The sequence below is a fragment of the Coenobita brevimanus genome, chromosome 63 (assembly GCF_032717465.1).
Source record: "Coenobita brevimanus isolate Jiangsu-jjx chromosome 63, ASM3271746v2, whole genome shotgun sequence".
NCBI lineage: Eukaryota > Metazoa > Arthropoda > Malacostraca > Decapoda > Coenobitidae > Coenobita > Coenobita brevimanus.
In genome coordinates this window covers 6617906-6632256 of record NC_137016.1, presented here as the reverse complement: position 1 = coordinate 6632256, position 14351 = coordinate 6617906, and the positions used below count along the sequence as shown (strand labels likewise).

The following is a 14351-nucleotide window of genomic DNA, read 5'->3' as shown; positions in this document are numbered from 1 at the left end:
TCATTCTGGCCTTCAGTTTTAGGTACGGCATTAAAATTACGGCAATGAACTAGGACGGAAAATCATCATTCACTCAGGAAAATAATATCAAACCGAAATATCAGGATGGACAGCTAAAAATGCGAACGCTGGCAAGAGAAACGGAGTCTGAGAGCAGCTTTAAGAGGCTGGGCACGAGCGCATGTTAAAGGGGTGTGTACTGGACTGCTGGAGCGATCCTGAATTCGCGCAGATGGCGTTCATCAGTTTGTTTACATTGTCTCCAAGTCAAAACCAACTGAGATTTTGTTGACGCTCTCAAGACGATGACTTTGTGTATTCTTGTTTTTTACAGACGACGACAGTTAGCTTTTACTGGTAGCATTTCGACCTGGAGGGGTTGGATACAGCTTTTTTCTCCTTTTTTTTCTTTAACTCCTTCACTACGCTGGGCTTCCACTGCACCCACCAAAATCGTCTGGAAGTAGCAAGCATAAAATAGAAATAAAATCGTCATTGCATTGGTGGGGTTAAACTACCGAAAACACACACACACACACACACACATGCACCCAGGCAAGCACACGCATCCACGTAAGCGAGCAGATGTTTGTTGTTAGTGCATCTGGGTCGGACAAAAATGGACTTCATGAGTCGTGCGAAGGCCAGCTGACTTCTTGTAAATTCTGCTGGAGAGACAGGTCTATGAGTAAACAGAGAAGTCGTGACACTGGGCAACACACACACACACACACACACACACACACACACACACACACACACACACACACACACACACACACACACACACACACACACACAGGAAACTCTCTTCATGTTCCCTGGAAGACTGCATGAGAGTGAGGGATCAACTACTTTCCGTGGGTGTAATATCTAAGCTTGCAATAAATCATCCAGTGGTAATGTTATGTCTTTACTATCAACCTGAAATTCTGATAGTAAATCTACGGGTCCACATCTCACACCTTCACTCACGCACCGACACGCAAGCACACGCACGCACGCACCTGCATGCACTCACCTACGCACAAGCACATGTTGCGTGTGTGTGTGGTGTGTGTGTGTGTGTGTGTGTGTGTGTGTGTGTGTGTGTGAGAGAGAGAGAGAGAGAGAGAGAGAGAGAGAGAGATCGTTAGCAGTACAGACAGACAGTGGCGTTTAAAGTGACAGTGAGACATACAAACATATGCATAGGCAGAGAGAGAGAGAGAGAGAGAGAGAGAGAGAGAGAATGTTCAAACTACAGAGACCAACACAATTAAAGTTTTTTGTTTTAGTGTCAACGTTTAATGCATTAATTTTTTGCTGCAGCGAATTGACTTATATAATTTTTACACATCCTAGTGTTTTATGTTTGTGCAAGAATAGTATGACCGAGAGTATCAAGTATGTCAGCTCGAGGTGTTACTGCCTTTCAGGAATGACTGGGCGGAGGGGGGTGTTCGCGGGGGGGATGAAGTAGACTCAGTAGAGGGAGAGGCGGGTTGTTTCGTTCCCCGACCTCCTCTCTTCCCTGGGTATACAGAGGGAGGAAGGGGGCACTCTTGAGCAGAAATTAGTGCTCGTGAGTGTACACCGAGGAAATTTACGTTCATACAGAATTTAGGGAGGCTGCCAGCATTAATTTGTTTAACTGGGGAGCAAGTAACCTTATAATATACAATGACAAAGTTCTCGTCAATCAAAGGTGTTACAGCCATCAGTAATATTATTTCAGGTTGTTCTCTCTACACCACAAAGCAAGAGCAGGGTTGTGACATGGATGACCCTTCCTGCTCGACTGACCCCTGTGCTCAATAGAATCTTCACAGGGCGTATTGTGCTTTAGATGTACCCAGCCTGACAACTAGGACACGTGTATTTGAGAACAATGGATTAGCAACCATCAGACGGCAGGCGGTCCTTGAAACACACACACACACACACACACACACACACACACTATGTAAAACTATGAGTAAAATAGCGATGACACTATTAAAAAAATCCTGTAGTGGGACTATAAGACAAGGTATCGATAAAACTATGAGAAATAAAAGCGGTGGTCTCATGCGATAAAACAGCGATGGGACTGAGGAAAATAAAAAGTGCTTAATTAGGCGAGAAAATCGAGCTGGGACTAAAACATATCGTGAGTAAAATAAGTATAAATTGCGTTGGGACTTCAGCAATGTAAAGGGAGGACTGTAAAATATGTATGAAGGACTCTAATGAAGAAGAAGGAGCGCTCAGAATGCAACACTTACTCGCAGTATGGTAATACATTAGTTCTCAGCTTTTTTCCTGTTCGTACGCAAGGACGCGCTACTTACACACACACACACACACACTTATACACGGTCACTTTTCATCTTCAGTGTACTCCATCTTCCTGCCTTTCCTCCTACACCTTCTCTCTTATTAATCTTTCTCGTGTCAATATTCACCGAGGAACAACGTCACAGTTCCAGTTTTTTGTCGCTACCTACACCTTTGCAAACCCAGACCAGCGTTTTTGGACGTGCAGGTGAGGTTGTTTGCGCGTACCTGGATTTTAATTAAGGTGTGGTGACGCCAAGGGTACACGTTCCTGAAGAAGGCACGGCTCGGGTCATGCGTGGTTACCTGTGTTGGCTACTGAATGAGGTGAAGTGAGTCGGAAGTTAATAAATATGAGGGAGATGTATGCAAGTGAATGGAGTTAGTGTGTGTGTGTGTGTGTGTGTGTGTGTGTGTGTGTGTGTGTGTGTGTGTGTGTGTGTGTGTGTGTGTGTGTGTGTGTGTGTGTGTGTGTGTGAGAGAGAGAGAGAGAGAGAGAGAGAGAGAGAGAATAAAACATGGCCTGAGAATAACTAAAACACAAGTGACTAAAAGTATGAGTACATTAATTTCCAACAGGTAAAGACGGAGACTAAGATTCCCGAGTGACTTTCTCCCACCTTGCTCTTAACACGTGGGCTAAAGGACGATATATATTTTAAGATGTTATAATTGTAGTACTGATAGGAGGAAAATGATTTATTCCTGTATTAACTCTTCACACCAATGACGCCCTATGTATGGTTCTCTTGCTACCTCCAGGCGATTTTGGTCAAACTTACTCTTGAAAGCTTATCTGAAGGATAGTAGTTACAGGCTTCAGTACCCCGTCATTACAAGGATGCTCTCTCTCTTTATCTATAGCCCGACGCCCTAATCCCGTAAAGGGTGGGCGCAGACAAAACGCCTCCATGTCGCTCTGTCACCCATCATTTGACCGCCCTCCCCCCAGCTTACTCCCCCTTCTTCATAAACCTAACCTAAATAAAGGGTCGAGCGATAATTAGGGTGACATATACTGACGTCCTCGGGCTGCAGGTGCTGAACTTTGATGCAGTCGTTCAGGTAGTCTACTTCAGTGACGATTTGATCTCATTCTAGCCATGAGTAGATGATTTGATTTGTCTTAGTACACATTTCCAAACTGGATGGCGATGTCTGAATTTAGTTGTTATCGCTGCCATCAGTCAAATATACTGAGCTGCGTAAAGCCCTATTAAGAGAAGGATTAATCCCTTCAGTGCGATGACCCCTTTTTGTAATTTACTGTATTACTGGTGCTTCTCGGAAAATTTAACTTAGTCGAAGAGGGCCACCTGTTAGTTAAGGAAGGATGTATCAAGCCCCTTCAAGCTGATATTTTAAGCTAAGAAAATTGTCTAACAGTAACAAGAATGATTTGGTTAAGAGGCCACCTCAATGAAGAGGCTAAATGTGTTGAAGATAACTTTGGTGTGGAGTAGTTTGTTGTGCCACACACATCTGAAGACACAGCAAGTCCCATACAACTCTCATGTAGGACCACTCTCTCTCTCTAACCCAAGCAAAACCTTTCTCCCAGATGCTCTTCCACATCTCCCCCCTTCCTCTCTGTCTCTGTCTGTCTGTCTCTCTCTCTCTCTCTCTCTCACACACACACATACACACACACATCTTCCTCCCACGCCCTCTTCCTGCAGTAGATCCAGGCTAAGCCCTCCTGCCTTTCTAGTTGACAAGGTGACCTGTTGAAGATAAGTAGGTTGGTAAGCACCCCCAGGTCGTCTCTCTCTCTCTCTCTCTCTCTGACTTCCGGGATGCTTTGTTGGTTTAGGCCCTAGCACACACACACACACACACACACACACACACACACACACACACACACACACACACACACACACACAAAAGCTGTCCTCACCGCAACATAAATCAATCTTTGCGAACTGGAGGAGAGGCGAGGTAACCAACTCATTCATCAACTCATGGAATTAACACGTCCAGAATGTAGTTTTCCAGGTTTCCAGGACTGGCTGGAGGAAAAAAGATGTGCCCCCTTCCCTGGATCTCTCTCTTTCCCCTGCATCTCCTCCCTTTCCTTTCTCTCTTCCATTTCTCCCACCCACTTCCTTGTTTATCCCTTCATCACTAGCACTTACCCTCTCCTTCACTCTCTTCCCGGCTTCTCCTTCCTTCATTATCACCTTTCATTCCCTAACCTTTTCTTTCCCTCAGCTCTCCTCTTTCCTCTCCTTTCCCTCCTCTCTCCTGTTCCCCCATTTCTCCATACCCCGCCAGCTTCTCGCAGTATTCCTTTCTCCCCGTCTCTCTTCCCTTTCTTCATTGTAACCCATTCCTTTCTCCTTTCCATGCTTCCATTTCTCTTTGCACTCCTCTCCTTCCTCCCTTCTTTGTCAAGTCTCCTTCTATTTCCTCTCCCTTTTTTTCTCACCCCCTCCTTCCCTCTCTTCCCTGAACTTCACTTCTCTCCAACCCCAACCCTTATATCCCAACTCCCTTTTGTGTTCCATGTACTTCTCCACATTCCCTCTCTCTCTCTCTCTCCCATGAACCCCTCTCCCTCCCAACCCTTCCTGTCTTCTCATGCTTCCCTCTATTCCCTTTCCCCTTCCATCTCTCTCTCTCTCTTTCTCTCTCTCTCTCTCTCTTTCTCTTTGGTCTCTCCCCCCTCACTCTCCTTTTTTTTCTTCCCCTCTGTCTACATTGCCACCCTTCGTCTCCCTACACAACCCCTCTCCATCCTCCTTCTCCTTCCTTCTTTTCCCTCTTCGCTCTAATTCCTCCCGTCCCCTTCTCTTTCCCCTCCCCTCTTCCCCTCTCCTCATATCCAATATCTTTCCCCTCCCCTCTTCCCCTCTCCCCTCCCTCCCCTCTCTCTCACGTCCCTTCTAACCCTCTCCCGCCTTCCTCTCTCCAACACACATTCTTCGTGTAAAATGAGTTTTCACGCAGGTCTGGGATTCCTTGACCTAGTTCCTTCATTTATGTCCTCCTGAGGGTGGTTTGGGATGCAGGGTGGAAGAGGATGAAGATGGAGGAGAATTTTCAAGTAAGGAGTGAGGGAGGGGAGGTGGAGATAAAGAGGGAGTTATGTGAAGTACGGGAAGGCGAGGCGAAGACTATAGAATGTCTGAGAGTGATGGAGAAGGGTGAGGGAGAGACGGAGAGGGGAAGAGAAGACGTGAGGGAGGATGGCGAGGGAGAGAAGGAAAGGGGTAAGGAAGAGGCGGGGAAGACGGAAAATGGGTGCAAAATTCCTGAGTAGAGGCTGGGGAGAAGGGTTAAGGAGACAAACAGAAGGATGAGGGAGAAAAATGAGTGAGAATGGTTTAGAAGAACGATGGAGAAAAAGGGTGGAGAAACGGAGGGAATAGTTGAAGATGAGGGGTAAGGAGGAGGAGAGAGGGAGAAGGGCAGAAAAGAGGGGAGATGCAGTGGGGTGGGGAGGAGTAGGTTGTTGGTGTTAACCCCGATCTGCCTGGCCAAAAAGATCCATGAACCTTAGGAATGCAATCGCCCCTGCAGGCCTCGCTCGTGCAGTGGAGCGATGTTCCCCCGCGGCAGACAGCATCTTGGTACTGGGAGGCGCGGGGAAGAGTGTGATGGTTCCTGGATAAACGCCGCATTTGCGTCTCTCCATACAGTTAACAGGGGAAATAAAGTAGGCTCCACATCCCCCCACATTTGGTTTTATGTTTACCACCCAGCGTTGTAAATGTGATCCGGGGGAATAGGAAACCATTATGCTCACCACTCAGTGTACTGTAGAGCCGCCTGAAGTGGAGAAATAGTAATAAAAGTGACAGGATGGATGGAAGGAATAAGATGGGAGGAAGAGATACACAAACGAATGATAAAGGTGAAGGAAGGAATAGGTAGCTCCCGTCACCTACCAACGAGAAGACTGGGTAAAATTAAAAAAGAATTTGTACGAGAGAGAGAGAGAGAGAGAGAAGGTGAGGAACAGAAATGCTAAGGAAAGAAGTAGGAAGGTACGCTGAGCGTAGGTGAGAAAGATGTTTCGAAAGGAGGAATGAGGGTAAGGTGTGGGGATAAGGGAGGAAGAAGGTAGTGAGGAAAAAGGCTTAGGAGAGAGAGAGAGAGAGAGAGAGAGAGAGAGAGAGAGAGAGAGAGAGAGAATAGGTAAGGAACAGAAATGCTAAGGAAAGAAGTAGGAAGGTAGACTAAGCGTAGGTGAGGGAGAGGTTTAGAAAGGAGGAATGAGGGTAAGGTGTGGGGATGAGGAAGGAAGAAGGTAGAGAGGAAAAAGGCTTAGGAGGCTGGGGTTGATGGAGAGAAAAGTTTGGGAGAAAGGAGAGGCTGGGAGGAGGAGGAGGGGCTTCTGAGAAAGTTGTCGAATCAGAATGTAGAAAGTTAAGAATCAGTGTGTTATGAGAGTGGTGGCGGATGGTGACGATGTGGGGCGAGACAGGTGTGTAAGGCAAGTGGGTGTGCGGCAGGTGTGTAAAGCATGGTAGGTGTGAGGTAGGAGAGAGCAGGTGTGTGAGATATGGTAGGTATAAGATAGGCGTGTGGGTTGTGGCAGGTATGGGACAGGTGTGTGAGGTGTGGTAGGTATGGGACAGGTGTGTGCGGTGTAGCAGGTATGGGACAGGTGTATGAGATATGGTAGGTATGGGACAGGTGTGTGCAGTATAGCAGGTATGGGACAGGTGTGTGGGGGTATGGTAGGTATGGAACAGCTGTGTGGGGTGTGGCAGGTATGGGACAGGTGTATGAGATATGGTAGGTATGGGGTAGGCGTGTGGGATGTGGCAGGTTTGGGGTAGGTGATTGAGGTATGGTAGGTGTTGGGCAGGTATGAGGGATGTGGCAGGTTTGGGGTAGGTGTGGACAGGTGTGTGGGAGTGTGGTATGTGGGGGGCTGGCGTTGGGGTGTAGCAGGCGAGAGAAGTGTGGGTTAAGTGTAGGGTAGGTTTCTTTGGCAGATGTGTGGGGTGTGTCTGATGTGGGTGTGGGATATGTATGGGACACATCTGAGAAGCAAGTGTGTCGGTTGTGTGAATGGTAGCAGGTTTGGGTAGGCGTTGGCAGGTGTGTTACGTGCAACAAGTGTGGTCAGGTTGTAGCATAAATCTGAGGTGTGACAGGTGTGGGGTGGGAGTCAGCAGGTGTGAGGCAGGAGTGTGAGGTAAGTATGAGGAAGGTAGGAGAAAGGTGAGAGAAGTGTAATGCAAAAAAACGTCCAAGAAGCATTGTCAGAAATCTGAATATTATGGCCTTCACCATGACATGACGCAAAGTTAAGCTGCGGTAAGTTTTGTTTGTTGTGTAATGAGGTCAGGGCAGTGTACCCAGCCAACCCTGGGAAGCCTTTCTTGCTCTCGATATCTAAACAATAATTGCATTCACAACGATAAAAAGTTGTTTTGAAGTTTGCTTCGTTGTCGCCCTAGTCAGTGAAAAAGACGGGACATGTGTGTATCTCTATCTATCTATCTATCTATCTATATATATATATATAAAACGTGTCCGACTGGGCAAAGACTTCAGGGCCTATTCCCAAGTCCCAGTAGTCGTCCTTGGGGACCAGTAGTCCTCCTACATCTCCACATGTCACCACTTCGGCTCCAACACCCACCGTCCATATTGAATACATGCTAGGGCTGCCTCAAACAGGACTGGTGTACTGGTATTAGCGGGGGTACTTTTATGACATGTCGGCGGGTCATCTGGTAGATCAGGAAAGTCTGCTTTTTATGAAATTCAGATTCTTAAACTGTTCCCTGCCCCAGCCGGGATTCGAACCTGGATAATGAAAGAAAAACATTCGGAAGCCGAATGGTAATCGTCCTCCAGAATTTGCTCTTGGCCAAGTCCAACATTTAGGCCATATCTTGATACCCTAAAGGTTTCATGTTGATAGCTGAAGCCGTTCATGAGATAAAATGGCGATAAAGCGGATGATAAAAACTAGTTGACCTTTGGCAGCCATTTTGGTGACCTTGATCTTGGCCCTAAGTACCCATTTTCGAACTCGGCCAAGATTTTGGCCATATCTTGATACCTTGAAGGCTTCATGTTGACAGCTCAAGCCGTTCATGAGATATAGTGGGAACAGATACACACACACACACACACACACACACACACACACACACACACACACACACACACACACACACAATGTGCGTAAGCAGATTTATGTTCATAATCCCACAATATCGTAAAAACATTGTAACAACCACTCGCCTCGCAATGGGGTAACGACACCACGTTTTATAACAGCATAGCGCACACCACAAAATACTTAGCAATACTTCAAAATATCCTAATAATTATTCGTGTAACAGTGCCTCCCAACATCTCACACATGCACATTATATCGCAACTAGCAACCTTCCTCCTAATATGAAGCTCCTGTTCTTCATGGCCACTGCAGCTCTCACTGCAAGGGTGCTGGTTAATTAAATGTCTTTGCGCGTCACTTAATTGACGTCAGTAGCATTGTTAAAGATTATGAACCTTCAGAAACAGAAGAAAGAGCAAGGACGCCCCTCACTGGATACGGCGTCTGGCAAGAGGAAACGGAGAATGAGAGTGGTGTCAGTGCTTAAACTTTTAACAATACTGGAATTCTGTCTCTTCTATAATACTGCTAGACGCCGCACCAAGAGACAGGCATCCGAGAGAGAGAGAGAGAGAGAGAGAGAGAGAGAGAGAGAGAGAAACACTTACGTATTTCCATCTTTTCGAGTAAAGACCTCTGAGGTAAAAAAAATGAAAAAAGACAAACATTTAGGCTGATGCGTGACATAATTAGGTAAAGAGCCAACTGATATTTAGGTAGTGAGAATGTCATTATTATATTAAGTTTTATATATATATATTTTTTTTTAATCTATTTGTTTACACTCTGATGTACAAATACGTAAGGAGCGGCACTAACCCCAAAAAACTCAAGGCTATGTGTTCTTACTTAGTTCCGCCCCCATATTCTACGACGCATCATCCTCCCACACCTACTTTCCTACCTTGTTCCTTCATCCTGCATTGTCTGCTTCTCCCTCGTCTTTTAACTTCCTTCCAACATACGCTGCATGTCCCTCTGTCCCATTATCGTCTACTCCTTCGTCCTTTTGCCTTTCACATAATTACTACTCTGTCCCGATACCATGCAACAGCCTACCTCATCTCTCAAATATTCTTCCACATTTATACCTTGTCTTTTCACCTCGTTTTGATATTACTCTCCTTTCAACCTCCCACATACTGTACACTTTCTTGTCTTGATCAACTTTCGCTTTCAGTCACTCTAGCCTCACACAGTCAGTCGGTTTACTGCTTTGGGTTATATGGAGGTAAAGGCAGCCCGCAAAATCGGAACGTGCGATTCGGCGTAAGTCTCCCAGTACATTACTTTCCTAGACGAACCTAACCCCATTTCGAGTCACGTTAATCATGTCAGTAAGAATATGTCTAAATTGGCTCGACAGATTCGCTCAGACAGGCCATATTTGAGGCATCCTTGTCATCGAAATCTATTGCTTCAATCTCTAGGGGAAAATTTAACCTTTTTTTATATGACTCAGCCCGCTCGAATAGGCCATCTTAACCTCTATTACCAACTTGCAAAAATTCAGAACAATGGATCAACTTTGAGTATGTTTTAGAAAAAGTTGTAAATATTTATCCTTACCTCCTTTGTTGCTGACACGGAAACTTTGCAATTTCGGTGTTAGAATTACAGCTACTTAAAAAATAATTATTGTCACAAAGGCCGGTGTATTATTTGTGACTTCAACACAATAACGATTTTATTTAACATAATCTAAACTTTTTCAGCTGGAGAGATTGGAAATAACACTACCTGTTAAGTACTTTAGGTCTTTCCGAAGTTTAAAAACATTTATTCAGTTGCCAGACTAATGTGAAAAAATATACACAATCGAAAAGAAGGTGTTAAACCCTTCACTAGGAAAGATCTCTCTGATGCTTGATGAAAACTAGGCGGCAAACAGGAATAAATTATGAGAAATGTACTTAATAATGTTGTGGCTAACCCTGTCACAACTTTTCCTATATCTCCCATTTTTTCTGTCACTGATCACAAGTCTCCCCGTCAACGTACTCTCATTGCACCCTACTCGCACCCTTACCTCCCTTCACCCTGTCTCCTATCTTACTTTCCTTCACTTTCCTCCACCATTATCTTCCCTCATCTTTACATTAGGTAGTTTTCCCATTTCTTTACTATTTACTTCGTTCAGTATCGACTCCAATCATTTTCTATTACTCTTCCTGATCCTCACCTTTTTCTCATTCTCATTTATCTTCACCATCTTTCATTCTTGCCCTTCTTTTTCCTCTCCTTACTTCACCGCTTACCCACACCTTCCCTCATCCTCTCCTTCCTTTACATTCTTCCAGGCTCAGCTTCCTTAGTCACTGTCTTCGTCTGCGCTTCCTTCATCTTCACATTTCCTCATCTTCTCTTATCTCTGTTCTTTCATCCTCACCTTCCATCATTTTCAACTAGATTCCTCTCCTCGCTCCCCGTCACGTATATTCCTCATCCTTACTTCAGTCACCCTCACTCACGCCTTCATCATGTCCTCTCCACCCGCCTTCATCTTTAACAACTCTCTCTTACCCTCATTCGTCTTCTACTTACTCTGAACCTCTCATTCCAGATCCACGTTCAATTCTCAACCACATTCACTACCCGCAGACTCCAAACTTCCCTCTCCTTCTTATTCCCTCATCCTCAGCTTCCATCACTGTCATTGTCACCTCCCTTCATTCTCATCTTCACCTTCTTTCACGCACACCTTCATGTTCCTTCACCCATACCTCACCCCACTCTCCTCTCCTCACCATCTGACACTTTCCCCTTCACCTTCTATCACTTTCACCCTCACCTTCCCCCACCCTCACCTCCACCTAGTCCCCTCTCCCCATATCTCCTCATATGCCCTCCCTCAGAGAAAATACTGATAAAAGATTTGCTGACGTTTTTAAATACTTGAATAACTGGAGGGTTTTGACGACTTTCATTGATACCTCCAATACTACAGGACGTCTGGTGGGGCAAGAATGAAAGCTAAAAGGCCTAAGTCTATATATACATAGCCTTAGTAAAAGACAACGTTGTTTTCAAGGAGTTAATATAAGACGTGCAAAATAAATCGTTTAGGGAAAGGTGCTAGGAAGTGTTCTCGACGGAAAAAATGCCTCATGTGCGCAGATGGGTGATCCGAGATAGCTCCTGCGCAGTCTCCGGTAACCTGAATATAAACTACCATAAGTACAAAGTAAAGAAAGCAACATCATCCTCCCGTAGAAGTTAAAAAAGATTGCTTCTCTCCCCTTATTGCACGGGGAGTATCCCTTCTAAACTGAATGATAGTCACTAACTTTAGAATGATTATAATACTAATACTAATACTGATACTAATACTGTTACTAATACTAATACTGATACTAATACTAATACTGATACTAATACTAATATGCTACCAATAAGCCATCCATCCATCCATCCGTCATCCAATCCTACGTTGCCCCATGAGAAGCGTAGGAGCCCGGGGACTAGGCAAGTTGGTCCTGATATTTAAGATGAGTGAATACTACTACTACTACTGCTAATAATAATAATAATAATAATAATAATAATAATAATAACAGAAACAGCAAAAACCACAATTATGTTTTGGTGCTGCTGCTACTACTACTACTACTACTACTACTACTACTACTACTACTACTACCACCACCACCACTACTACTACTACCACTAATTCTACTAATGCCGTAAAGAAACTCAGGTGAAAAACAAAGGCTTATTGAAAACGTTTGTCTGGAGGGTCCAAACGTTTCTGCAGAACCTGGCAGCACAGTGAGGCAGATTCATCCCCTTCACCTTCTCTCACTTTCACCCTCACCTTCCCCCACCCTCACCTCCACCTACTCCCCCCTCCTCATCTTCTCTCAGTCTCACCCTCTACTTCCTCCACTCTCACCTCCACCCACTTCCCATCTGTCACCTTCTTCTCATCTTCACCTCACCCCCTGGACTGCCTTACCAACTTTCTTTCACCTGCCACCACAAGATTTTACTCACCAATAAGAAGTCGACTGAGGTGTGAGTGTCAGGCGCCCCTTTGGATCTGAAGCGAGAGAGAGAGAGAGATCTTTGAATCATCGGGATAAATATAGTGTTATGAATCTGCTCAAAAGTCCATCGTGACTGAGCTTGCTACCGACTTTCTTATTTTGTACAGACAGACTAAGAAAAAATGAGATAAAGGTGGAAAGAACTGCTGGATAATCTTTCTCTCGACCTCATCTTCCCTCTCTATCTCCGAGGTGAGAGAGAGATATATATATAATGAGAACCAGTACTTCTTTTCTTAGCTTCTCTCCTCATAACAAATTGCGGAAGTGCCTTGCCTGAGCCTCAAGGGTGGTGCAAGTCGTTCTTAATTTCTTGTTGCAGTTTTTCCTTCCTTCTTGGTTTCCTCTGCATTCTAATCCCCTCCCCTTCCCATCTTTTCCTCCTCCCTTCTACCTTCTTTGCCTATCCTCCCCCTATTCCCCTCCCTTTCTCTGCTACCCCTCCCCTCTCCTCTTGACTACCACTCCCTCCCTCCCCTCTTATTCATCCTTGCACCCCCTCCGCTCAGGTCACGAGGCTGGAACACCTGAGTGATGCTATGAGGGGAGGCAGAGTATACACACACACACACACACACACACACACACACACACACACACACACACAGGTACACGCGGCTGAGTGCTACTAAGACAGAAGTGAAGGTATATTTGTGTAAACATCTGTGCATACATACAGTACACACACACACACACACACACACGTGGATACACATCCGAGCCCATACACAAGGCAGGTACACACACACACACACACACACACACAAACACACACACACACACACACACACACACACACACACAGATTCACTTACTGTGCATACACATTATTTAAAAAGTACACACATGGATTCCTTCACGAGAGAGAGAGAGAGAGAGAGAGAGAGAGAGAGAGAGAGAGGAGTACAACCAGGAAGTAGTGGAAGTAAATATAGAGTATTTGTTTTGCTAGATGGTACTAGGAGGAAGGAGAGCGAGTCTAAGTAGGATCATCATCATCATCATTATCATCATTATAATCCTTTCTTCCTTATACCATTTTTAGGTGTATGAAGAGAAGCCCTAAATAATATCATTACCATCATTATTATCGATGTCTTTAATTCGTTGTGTGTGTGTGTGTGTGTGTGTGTGTGTGTGTGTGTGTGTGTGTGTGTGTGTGTGTGTGTGTGTGTGTGTGTGTGTGTGTGTGTGTGTGTGTTCTTGCTACTTTCAGACACTTTTTATAACTAGGGGAAAACACTCAGTATAGAAGGGGTTAATGGTAGCTGATATAACCCTTCCTGTTCCAGACCTTTATCCGGTGAATAAAATCGTCTAGGCATTGCAAGATATAAATAAAAAATCGGACTGCTGGAGTTATCACCATTATCAACATCATTATCATAGCCTGAGTGTTACATTATGCTCATGAAAAGGGATACCACGTAATATCATCATCATCATCACTATAATTATTATCGTCGCCATTAGGCTTGGATGATATGATTACAAAGATGATGAAGAATAGAAAATTGATGATAATAATGATGATGATGATGATGATGATGATGATGATGATGATGATACTGTAGACCACCATGATACTCGTTTTCGTTTTGTGTTGATGATGGTGATGCTGATGCTAATGTTCTTTAATCTCTTTCAGGTTATTCCCCACGTAATGTCAACAAGCAACATGAAGTTCTGGTTACCTACTATTGCTTCTTCCACATAACTCTTCTGTATAATTCTTCGTACTTCCCAACACCACCTCTGCTACTACTTCCTCCTTCCACACATCTCTCCTGTATACTTCCTCGTACAGTACCTCCTGACATCATCTCTCTGCCTTACTACTTCTGCCCAAGGCCATCTTTCTTATTTTTGTTCTGGTTATCTACTCAAGACCTTTTTCTTTTCTACTGTGAACACCT

The 14351-nt window shown here is 44.7% G+C and overlaps 1 protein-coding gene across 1 annotated transcript in view; it reads right to left on the bottom strand.

Moving 5' to 3' along the window:
- The window catches only part of LOC145404465 (ras-related and estrogen-regulated growth inhibitor-like protein), a 392258-nt gene that overhangs the window by 115383 nt on the left and 262524 nt on the right, over positions 1-14351 (bottom strand). Inside the window, exon 4 of the mRNA XM_080275991.1 lies at positions 12383-12428. The gene's annotated coding sequence lies outside the window, so the exon portion shown is untranslated. The remainder of the gene's footprint in view (positions 1-12382; positions 12429-14351) is intronic.